Genomic DNA, 12,710 nt, shown 5'->3' on the forward strand with positions numbered 1-12,710 from the left:
GAATATAAATAAGAAGTATAAATTTTCTACTTTTCTATTTTTGAAGCAGAAAGAGAAATAAAAAATCTTTTCATTGCTCACCCTCGCCTCTCGTCACATGTAGCCACCGCTTGCTGCCAGCTGTCGGCTGCCGCCGCTGGCCACCACCAACCCCTGCCAGCCACCGCTCCCCGTTGTTAGCCGCCATCAGTCGATGAATGGAAAAGAGCGTAAGAGAGAGAAATTTTGTATCGTTATCAAATAAATTTTTGTTCCGAGAAGAGAAATTTTGTATCGTTATTAAAAGCGTATCTCTGTTCAGAAACGCATCTAGGGAATAGAAAAAAAAAATTTCTCATGGTAGAGATTGATCGTTTGTGTGAGAGGCTCGGACAAGATGCGGCCATGGACGAACTTCTAGGATGGCGGAAGGGGCAAAAGGACCGGACCACACATCAAATAGAGGGAGCCCTAGGTGATATGGCTCAACACTAATGAGGACGTCAATTATTTGGGTAAGAGAGTTTGCAACGTCTTGAATCTCATATTGATTGGGAGAAGCTCTTTTGATTCATAAATCAACACCGACAATCGAAGAGTTAAATAATAGTTTTGTCAATATGAAAAGAAACTAAGTAATTATCTTTTACAATCATGGACTACTTCAACAACTATAGTGGGAAATTCATACTGTTTTTTATCAGATGACTTATCCTAGTATCTATCATGGATTCGAAAAAGGACTCACAAGTGTCATAACTTTCATATAACGCTTATTTGAGTGTCTTAACTTTTTCGTTTTCAATCACTTAAGTATCATAACTTATGTATGACGCTCACTTAAGTGCCATATTTTTTTTTTCGATCACTTGAGTGCTATATAACTTTTTAATTGATTACTTAAGTGCCACAAACGAGAGCACTTTACTTTTGCAAATCGCAAATTCATGGATGCGGGGACTTGTTATGCTAAATTTATCTTACACTATTTCGATATATCTTTTCTTTAATTCCAAAAATATTTTGCAGGCAGTCTTGATCAATCTTAACATAAGCAACTAACATGCGAGATGCGATCATCCGGATGAGCGAGCAGTTAATGTAACACTTAATAATCAAAGCATGTAAATAAATTGCTCGAAATAGAGCTAACCTCAATGCGAAGCAAAGCACAACTTCACTATCACTAATATCTCAATATCCGCAATACGTTAATTAAGAAAGCATGCATAGCCTAAACACGACTTCTAAGTGATTATGTAATTATAACTAATTCTTTTTGGTTTTTTATTCTTAAAAAAAAAAATTAAACTACATGCAATGCATGAGATGTACTTTTGATCTAAGTCTATACAATCCTAATTTATCTAATGACATATGACATGCAATTTATATGACCTAATTCTAATGACGGACAAAAGAATTATGAACTAATCTAATACGACATGCGATGACATGAAAGTTACGAAAATAATTCTATATACGGGATATGCATAAGATATTTTTGTGATTTTCTTTTAAAGTTAAAACAAGAAACTATCTAAAATACAAGATTACGTAATTTTTCATTGATTAATTATTTCAAATCATATAAATGAGACACACCTAGTCAAAGTCAAAATGGGATCTTTGGACTCTTGGACCGGTCAAACCAACCGGCCAGGTAAACGCCACGTCAGATTTGATCCCTAGAAATTCAGCTAAGTTAGACCCTTTTTGCTAGTACTATTTTATTTGGTCATTTCTATCACTAACTCTCCTTTCTCATACTTATGCTCTGTCTCTTGTAGAGTGCGAGAGTTGAACCCAATACCTCTTATCGTGCTTTGTCTCATTAACTATGGTGAGACATTGCTTCATTGAGACCTGTAGCCAATCAAAATTGGTTGGACATTGCTTCATTGAGGCGCTTAACCATCTAACCACGGGGTCAACGCACACATCCATGATGCATAATTGCGATTAATGGTGAGATGACTTAGATCAAGCCCATAAGTGAAGTCGAAGATAATCAAATTATGGAGCGGGTGCGATATTTTATTAAGCTCGTCTTAATACGGAACAACTTTCTTACCGAGTTGGATAATATCAATTCACCCATTTGTCAGTTTTATCGATTCTCATAATGTTGTAAATGTTGTCGACGTCGATATAATAATTAGTATTAATCTATTGGGCTCGCCATGGATGTTATTTAGTTACATGCTCGAATTATAGTTAAGTTGGAGGTATTAATCTAACGGACTCACCTTGGTTGGGATGGGAGGAAAGGTACTAAAAAAGTCATAAACTTAATGTATGAGTACCAATTCAATCCTAAACTATTAAATTGGACAAATTTAGTCTTAAACCTTTTCACATTGATACCAATTTAGCTAATCTAACCAATTAAGCCGAAAATTGCTGATGTGGATGCGGTGTTAACGTGGACAATTTTTTTAATAATATTTTAATAAATTTTCTAACTTTTTTTAATTTTTTCCTTCCTTTTTTTTTTTCCCTTTCTTTTTCGTTGGCCTGTGGCCAATGCTCGGCCATGGCCGGTGACTGACCATAGGCAAGGACCGACGAGGGCTTCATGGTTGGGATCGGAGGACTGTTGCCATCGTCGTAGATTAGTCGGTTGCCAATTGGTGCTGACACTAAAGTAGCTATTAAAAAATGGGTTAATATCACGAAAAACTCTAAACTGGTTCACCTGTGATAAATTTACCCTCCGTTAGTTCTCGATAAATTTTACAGTCAAATTGCTACGTCTAATGACACGTGGCAGTTGATAGGTGTATCGACTTGGAGTTTTACCCCTCCATTTGTCACATGTTTACTAATTTGTGGTTTTACGTGGTATTAATTCAATTTAACATAGAATAAATTTGTCACAAGTGTATTAATTTGGGATTTTTGATGGTCAAAAAATTAGTTTGGAGTAAATTTATCATAGATATACGAGTTTAAAGTTTTTCGTAGTATGAACACCTAAAAAATCGATATTTGTAGGACGTTTAGAAATCTGTTAAAAGTAGAAGAGAGGTGCAACCCATGAGGGAGCCGCCTAAGACCAAGGAATTCCCACTTTGCCATATTGTTTGAGGGCTATTCACAAGTGGTAAAGTCCAACGAGGAAAGCAAACGCATACGGTCTTCCCATCACCGTTCATACTCCTTTCCGTTCGACATCTCCCTTCTTCGAATCGTTTGAAAACCCACGTTCGAATTCTTGCTCCCTATAAGTACCACAGCGACATCGCCATCTTCTTAATCTTCAATCCAACAGCTCCAAGAAAAGAGAGAGAAGAAAGCGGCGGTGGCGGCGGGTGGCGGTGGTGGAATATTCTTCTTTTCGATGGAGTCTCCTTCTCCCATCAATGTGCCCCCGTGGACTCTAAGTCCGAGTCCGACAATCTCATCGCCTCGCCGCTTCCCGAGGAAGCAGACGGCGATGATGATGAGATGCGGGGCTCGGCATCCGAAGTAGACGATGATGGCGGGTCTGCATGAAGCGACCCGGTCATCTTTCCGTTCAGTATCGGCTTCGCCGCTACTCCAGACACCCATGACGGCGACATGGGGCCCCTGTCGGGGGGCCATGGAGGATCTCGACCCGACTTGTGGGTGATGGTCACCGACCGGGCAAACGGGACGCAGCCCATTTTGCAGGGGCTCACCGGGTATGCGGAGCCGGGTCGGATGCTGGCCATCATGGGTCCGTCCGGCAGTGGCAAGTCAACTCTTGTCGATGCCCTCGGAGGTACCATGTTCCAATAAATTTCTCTTTCTATATAATTGATCTGTAGGTTGTCCTTTTAAATTATTGTTACGCTATAAGTAAAGCAAACTCAAAACGAGATTTGACTTCCAAGATTCTATTAGAAAATTCCACGATCATAGTGTCGGCCAGTAAAAGGAATGATAATGAATGATAACTTGCATTTCTATATACAAATCTAGATCTTATAAGCAAATTGTCTATCTATCTTCCACATTATAAAATACAAATATAAATCCCTCAATTCTGTAAATTATATTTATCTGTTTAACCGTCTGTTTGCTCGTTCTTTTCCCTCGTGGACTTGAAAATCAAGACTTAGATGAATAGTGTGTTTATTTCGCAGAAAATTTGACGTTTATGAAAAAAAAATTTTAGGAAGTCATATTTCCGGGATAATGACTGTATTTTCCGGTGTTTGGTATGAAAAATCAATGATTTTCCTCCGTGCACTCCTTTTAATAAATTTTCTCTTCTTTTTATATATTTTTTGAAAAATCCAAATTTTACTTTTTTTATTTTTTATTTTTTTTTTCTTTTCCTTCTTGGTTGGCTGGCCACGACGATGGTCGATGACCAGTCACAGGCCGATGAGGCTCGAGCTCGTCAGATTCCGATAAGCTGAGCAGAGCCTCGCCACATTTGGCAAGGTTGAGCTTGCCGACCTTTGGTGAGGCCTCGAGCTTGACCTTGACAGATCTAGCAAGGTGGAGCCTTGCCCGAGGCTGACGAGGCTCGGCTCACTGGAATCTAGTGAGTTAGAGCCTTGCCGGCTTTAGGGGAGTTCGTCCCTCACTTGTGGCTTGTTGTCGTGGCTGGCCACCGGCTGAGGAAGAAGGAAAAAGAAAAAAAAAGAAAAGAAATATTTTTATAATAATGAATGTTTCATTAACTAAGGGCCTGAGCCCAAGCATTGAGGACCCGCGCTAGGCCTTTGTTAGCCTGGACCTAAGTGCCGAGGACCAGAGTTCGAGCATTGAGGACCCAAGCACGACATTTATGGATCCGAGCTCAGGTGCCAGGACATCGAGCACGAGCCCCATCGGGCCTAGCCTCGATGGACCCAGGCATGGGCGCCAAGGCACCGGGCCCGGGTACTGGGGTCCCAAGCTCGACCTCAATGGACTTGGGCTCGGGCGCCGGAGACATGGTCCCGAACGCCGAGGATCTAGCAACCAGTATTGGGGTTTCCATGGCCAAACGTAGAGTTTCAAATCCAAGTGCCGATACTTAGTCATATTTTGGAAACTATTTTCCGGTTTTTCAAAAAAGGAAATCATTTTTATGAATATAATAATAGGTTTCGTTGACTAGGAAAATATTTTTCATTAACTTATTTTCCTAAATGAACCAAATATCGAAAAATGAAGAAAATATTTTCTTGGAAAGATATTTCACGACCTAGCGAACAACATTGAATGTCAACAAAAAGGACATGGATTTCCCAGTGCACCCATGTCGTACAATGGATTCTTCCAACGTACAAAATGAAAATTCCAATGGCTTTTGCTGTCATAACCTTTCCGGTCACGATTTGTCTGCCTAATATGGGAAGCGGTGTCTGTTGATGAATGGTTATATAACGGCGATCCTTTTGAGCTAATTGTTTTACACTTCTTATTCGGTGTAGCTTGTTATGAAGGTCGTGAGCGGGAACTTAAGTTTCAGTCTTGGCATGCCCTCTTGGATGGCTGCTGCACATTCAGCTCTGTCGCAGCTGAATGAATTTAACCGAATTCGCTTTTTTTACTTCACATTCAAGCAGTTAATCGTTTAGAAGTAGATTAATTTGTTTTCAAGGAGAACAATAGACGAGGTACCTAGCATATCTGTAATCTTTAAATAACATTCAGTAATCTATTTCATTTTTACTTTTGGTTTCTACCCATTCCCTTTTCTTAATAAGAAACTTTTTGCAGGGAGATCAAGTTCAAGCAGTCAACAGACAGGAGAGATCTTAATCAACGGTCGCAAACAACCACTTTCTTTCGGAACTTCGGTAAGCCTAGCTGATAGATGTGGCACTCAATTGACTTTGAATCTGGAGATTTCCTTGCCAAATCGTAGTTTATACAAATCGTTCTTAACGGTAAATTTCCACTTTATTCATTTTCTTTTTGTTTTAGTTTTGTTATAGGCATATGTGACTCAGGATGACACACCAATAACAACTTTAACAGTGAGAGAAGCCGTGTACTACTCGGCTCAGCTCCAATTGTCCGAATCCATGTCGAAATCGGAGAAGGAGGAGAGAGCCGAGGCGACGATTAAAGAGATGGGACTGCAAGATGCGAGAGATACTAGGATAGGCAGAGGGAGCGCCAGGGGCCTCAGTGGTGGCCAAAAGAGGAGGGTGAGCATGTGCTTCGAGATCCTGATGCGCTCGAAGCTCCTCTTCCTTGATGAGCCGACCAGAGGGCTCGACAGTGCTGCATCATACCATGTGATGAACCGCGTCGCCAAGCTAGCCCATCATGACCGGAGGACGGTCATGGCCTTGATTCATCAGCCTAGGAGTGAAGTCTTTGAGCTTTTCCACAATCTCTGCGTTCTTTCTTCTGGGAAAACAGTCTATTTTGGCCTTAGATCAGGGGCAGAACAGGTGCTTGTGATATTGGAATTCTAGGTTATTAAGTTTTGCTTGTTGCAAGGAATGAACATTTTCTTAGCCATTTCTTCTTCTTTTTTTTGCATCAAATGTTTACCCATGTCCAACTCATAGAAATCCGCCTGATCACTACCTCAGGATGATTAACAAAGACTTGGACGCCGTAAGTCACGCCACTGAAACTTGATTTGTTCAACCATAATTTCAAGAATTGAAGGAAATTTCATGGACCCAATGAAACAAAATTTCTTGTCAGGACATTGAACAAGGAGGCAATGGCATGAATGCCGAAGAAACCATTGACACTCTAGTCAAATCTTATTTGTCATCTCTCATGTGTCACCAAGTTCAGCAGCAAGTGTCCAGGATATCCCAAAAAGGTATGCAATTTTGATATTGTATGGATTGGAAACTTGAAAATCACGAATTGGGGAGTTTCTGATAAGTTGTGTCTCAGTTAGAATGTTGGAGGAAATTTGGAAAGAAATGGAAGTCAAGCAAGCTTCATTACCCAGAGCCTTGTTCTAACTAAGCGATCGTTCGTGAACATGTACCGCGACTTGGGGTATTACTGGCATCGTTTAGCAGTATACGTTGCATTATGTCTGTGTGGGGACTATCTTCTACGGCATCAGATCCACCTATGGCTCAATTCAGGTAAGGTCTACCGTAGTGACAGTATATATGCTCTAAATAATCTAGCGACAAACTCGTCAAAGAATGAGATTTATATGTTATTGGACATTCCATTTACCAAGTTTCTTAATTTTTACGAATTTGCAGGCAAGAGGTTCGACGTTAATGTTTGTTGCCGCATTTCTTACTTTTATGGCAATCGGCGGATTCCCCTCTTTTGTTGAGGACATGAAGGTACTTCTCTTTATTCCTTTTTCTTTTTCTCTTTTTTATCTTTGATGTTCCGATTGCTTTTCATTACGCCAAAGTCATGAGAATCCTACATTTTCATTTTAACAGGTTTTTGGGCGAGAGAGATTGAGTGGGCATTATGGTGTCGCCGCGTTCATTGTAGGCAATAGATTTTCGTCCATCCCTTATCTACTAATCATCTCTATTATCCCTGGAGCTACAGCTTATTACTTGGTTGGCCTCCGAAAGAGTTTCGAGCACTTTGCGTACTTTGCTTCAGTGCTCTTTGCGTGCATGTTGCTTGTCGAGAGCTTGATGATGATCGTCGCAAGTATAGTCCTCAACTTCCTCATGGGGATCATAACTGGTGCCGGAATTCAAGGTGTGATGATGCTGAATGGAGGTTTTTCAGGTTGCCAGATGATCTCCCCAAGCCATTCTGGAGATATCCCATGTATTACATCTCATTCCACAAGTATGCCAACCTAGGTTTGTTCAAGAATGAGTTTGAAGGGTTAACGTTTCCCAACCCGATGGGAGGACCACCTACAGAAATCTTGAGAAACTATTGGCAAGTGGAAATGGGGTACTCTAAATGGGTAGATCTTTCTATATTGCTTGGGATGGTGGTTGTTTATAGGCTCATGTTCCTTGGAATTGTAAAGGCAGTGGAGAAGATGAAGCCACTAGTGAAAAACTTCAGGGCTAAATCTCCTAAGCATCCCATACATGTCATGGAGAATCCTTCTTCAACGCCTTAATATGGCAGCAAGTTAGGGTTACTTATTTGATAGTGATAAACTGGTGTGTTTTTTTTTTTTGGTCATAGATAAACTGGTGTGTTAATCTTTAATTGTTGTTGAAGTAATAACTCTCCTTCCATGGATAATAAACTCTCTTCAATCATGGGTAATAAATGTTTACTCCATGCTTGATCATAAAGAAATGCTGAATGGGCTTGTATGGGAAACATATCTCGATAACATTAGGACCAGAGAGCATTATTCTAACCTCCACAATCTTTCAAACTCAAGATAGTTCTGATGAAGTTCAGATTGTGAATCCAGCCATGGTTGTTGAGGATCCCTCTTATACCAAATGACAAGAGCACACAGAGTTTTGTGTTCCAGTTCTCATTTCAAGGTTACCGGAAGGGCCGAGATGGTCATTTGGCCTCTTACCTATAACAAATGACAAGGGTGACCCTCGTCAGTTGTAGTCTCTAGCCGATCGCCAGCCATTGCTGAGGCTAGGCGACTAGTGGAGGAAGGAGAAGAAAAAAATGAAAGAAAAGAAAAGAAAATTAAAAATAATAAAAATAATAAAAATTCGAAAGAATATTTTAAAATTAATAAAATTTGTCTACGTTTGTGCCACCGGGCCACATTGAGAATCTCCATTAATATTCAAGCTCCGTTTATTTCACGGAAAATGTATAATTTAGAAAACATTTTCCTAAAAATGAGCGTTTATATCACTTACAATGAACAAAATATATTTTCATCATCCATAAATATTTATTTATAAATTGTTATTGATAATGAAAATATTTTTTATTGGCTAATTATTTTAAGCGATACAAGCGATCATTTTTAAGAAAATATTTTTTAAATTATTTATTTTTCGCGAAATAAATGGAGCATCAGTTCAATTTTCCTACTATAAATACCCCTTCGAAACCATCCATTTGAGACCTAAAAAATTCATCATCCAGAGTGAGCGACAGGCCTCTTTCCTGTCCTGTGGCTATTGACTTTGCTCTTGGACAAAGCATCTATCGCTGGCGCCCCTCACTAACGCCTTGATGCTTGTTGTGATTGCCTGATCTCTAATGTTGCTCCGTTCATAACACTAACCCCCTAAGGAATCATTCGGGAAGCACATTATAACACCCTTTGCAAGGAACCAAATTCTAGTATTGTTGATGAAAATCGATAAGCATTAAGGCAATCGGCACTTCAGAAGATTGGAGAGCGATAGAGATCTCTTCACAGATCCTCAATCAAGCGCAAAGCATGCAAATGGAGTTTGGATGGAATGATGAATCTACATGAATCTTAAGTACAAGGAAATGTAAAGTACGAGGAATCGAGATTACATGGAATTGAAAGAAATGTTTGGTATTTTCTTGGCGGAGAACTAAGAATGAAAAAATTACCCAATTAATTATAAACTTATTGTACATATGTCAATTTAGTTCTAAACTTTCCGATTTTGCCAATTTCGTGTTAAACCCTTACTTGAAATTTCAATGTAGTCTTTTCAGCCGCTGAAAGGACTAACTCCGCTTCATCGAAGTTTTTGCCTCCATTTCCTTTACAACTTCTCCTGATTGATGATAACAAGCTTCTCTGAATCACTCATGCTTCCACTCGTCACATTAGTCTCTATTCGCAAATCATGTGCCAACATGAATTCAAACTTCTTCTAGCATTGCTTTCACGTGCAGATCTAAGTCCTCAGCCCATGCATTTACTTCTTATCAATTCGTGAACTTTGTTGGACGAGGAAGCAATTAACTTTTTGGACAGGCTAATCCTAAACATTAATAGCTCTAGCAAAGATATGCGGTAAAAGTTGGCTTCACCAAATTGCACTATCCCGAAAATACTTATGGCTAAAAGGGTGTACTAACATTAAATGTCAACCTTATCTACAAAAGTATGTGGTAAAAATGAGTGCCAACATTTTCCCCTAAACGTCCTGTTAAATAGATAAGTTGTCTTCCGGACCGTAACCCTTCCTCGGCCAGGCTTGGTCAAATAGTACAGTAGGCCCTGGCCTGTAAATGGACCTTTATAAGCCTCTATTTGAAAGAAACTTTTCTTCTTAGCTGATGTTTACTTGTGCCAACACTTGCTCGGTTTGTATTAGATGAACTTGAATCGTGTAATGCTCACTTAGACCATACGATATTATTTACATTCTGAAAACTTCGATTTGGTCCTCATGACATCTCTCTCCTTTTTATATTTAGTCAAAAGCCCATACGTCTGTTGAAAGATGTCATCTTCAGTGATTCATAAGTTAACACCCACCTCCAAATAGCCACTGCCTTTTGTAGTTACTTAAAATAATATTTTAGAGGTTGGCTCAAGTGGAACGAGCCGTTGTTACAAATGGTATCAGAGCCAGACTCCCTTAATAAAAGCTTGGTTCATGGATAAACTATGCCCATATCCGATCCAATCAAGATAGGAAGTGATTGCCTGTGTGAGAGGGCTCGGACAAGATGCGGCCAAGGGCAAACTTCTAAGATGGTGGAAGGGGCAGATGGACCAGACCGCACATCAAATAGAGGGAGCATCACTAGGTAATACGGCTCAACACTAATGAGGACATCAATTATTTGAGTAGGAGAGTTTGCGACGTCTTGAATCTCATATTGATTAGGAGAGGCTCTTTTGAGTAATTCATAAATCAACCCACAATCAAAGAGTTAACTAATAGTTTTGTCCACAGGAAAAGAAACTAAGTAATTATCTTTTACAATCATGGACAACTTCAACAACTATATTGGGAAATTCACACTTTACTTTTATCAGATGACTTGTCCTAGTATATATCATGGATCAGGAAAAGGACCTTACAAGTATCATAACTTTTTTATTTTCAATCACTTGAGTATCATAACTTATGTACGGCACTCACTTGAATGTCATAATTTTTTTTTCCGCACTTAAGTGCTATATAACTTTTCAATTGATTACTTGAGTGCCACAAACAAGTGCCATGCCACGTCACGTCAGATTTTCAACACCTGGGTGAATGTTTTTAAGAAGTTATGGCACTCAAGTGATCAATTCAAAGTTACGGCACTTAAATGAACATTTCTTTTAGAAGTTATGACAATCAACTGGTAAAACAAAAAGTTACGGTCCTCAAGTGAGCGCTGTATAAAAGACTTGTGGTGTACTTATCCCATCATGGATCACTTCCTAGAACACAGTTCTTCAACTTGGATCACAGTCACGCAAGACTCAAAAACTCACATACTCCTCAACCTCCGAGTGTGATAATGATAGCAGCCTAAACCATTTTCAAGAGCAAAGTAAAGACAGATTTGTTCGGCCCGGTCAAATTGTGGATTCGACAAGCCAAATTTTTTATGAACAGCCCTCTTTGTTGTGGATTATATTGCTATATATCATTTATTTGGACAGACTAAGATTGCACGTGTTAGCCATTATTTTGTAGAATTTTACTCTCTCTAATCAGCCATTTCTTATAGTCTTGTTAACCAATGCTCTCGAAGCAGTTATTAAGTATACTTAACAAGGAATCGTCTTGATTACCAAATGCACTGATTTTACGTAGCAAGAGAGACAGTGTATTTTAAATAACAAAATTTCCTTATTTGGACATTTAAAAAGTGGCCTTGAGGCAAATGTTCTAAAGATCTTAATCAAAATAATAGCTCTAATTATAAGAATTTTAAAGCACGGTGTTGAGAATATGTCTCCATTTGAACCTGCAAAAGAAATTGGAATTTTGCCCGTAAATGAGCAACTATCAATTGTGCGGTTCTCGTAAGTGCATCCAAGAGTAGAGTGTCTAAGTTAGAGAATCTTGTGGTATGGATTTTAAGAATTCCTTTGTGAGATAGAGAAATTGTCTCACAAGAAATTGTGAGGGTTAAATGCAGTGTGATACAAATGTTGGAGAAAAATCAAGCAATAGGAAGAAGAATGGAGCTAGACTTTGAGGTGTAGGAATTATTTACCCCACAAACGTTACTAATGGTTACTGACAAAAAACCTCCAAGATACAACAAAGTTTCAAGCGAGAATACTATATAGCAATTTTGGTATTTCGTCAGGAACTCCTGAAGGGAAACAATAGAAAACAATGGCCGTATATGGCCATGTATATTTAGAAAGAAACGAAAATGGAAGTTCACCTATTGAACAAAAAAGTTGAGTAATTAATAACAAAAAATATATTTGAACAAGCTTTCAAAGGTGGTATCCATATGAAATAACTGCTAATAGATAACCACTAATAAGTAACTGCCCAGGGGGACAAGGCACCTTTTTGTTTGTTTTACAAACAAATTACTAACAATACCCTACTTTGTTTTTTTTTTTTGATAATCGAGGTGTCCGCGCGGCCGGCGAGCTAGGGCACAATACCCTACTTTGTTTGTAAAACAAAATTCAAAAAACAGTATGTAAAAAAAATACAGCCAAAATTTCCATAAGATTAATCCACATACATAAAGGTCTCTTTCGAGTTAAACTTTTATTTAGTTCAAGTATCTCAAGATTCTATAAAAGTTACAAATAGCTGTAGCTTTAAACTTTTTACTTTAATAATAGAATCGGACATATTGCACATATATTAACATCTTGTTTTAATGAGAAATTCTATGATTTACTTAGTACTATTATGGCCTCATGCTTGTTCCCGTTTCATGAACTCTGTAGAAAGTAACTCTAAATTTCGTAAGAAGTAGCACTGCTTCTAAGCTCATATAGGTGAAGTGTGTAC

General features: G+C 38.8%; 1 pseudogene; it reads left to right on the forward strand.

Moving 5' to 3' along the window:
* Positions 1-3,543: 3,543 nt before the first annotated feature.
* LOC115676971 (ABC transporter G family member 1-like) lies at positions 3,544-7,982 on the forward strand (annotated as a pseudogene).
* The last annotated feature ends 4,728 nt before the right edge of the window (positions 7,983-12,710 follow it).

This window comes from Syzygium oleosum, unplaced genomic scaffold (assembly GCF_021117445.2).
Source record: "Syzygium oleosum isolate NSW1041296 unplaced genomic scaffold, Sole_v2.1 Sole_v2.35, whole genome shotgun sequence".
In the NCBI taxonomy this organism is placed as follows: Eukaryota; Viridiplantae; Streptophyta; class Magnoliopsida; order Myrtales; family Myrtaceae; genus Syzygium; species Syzygium oleosum.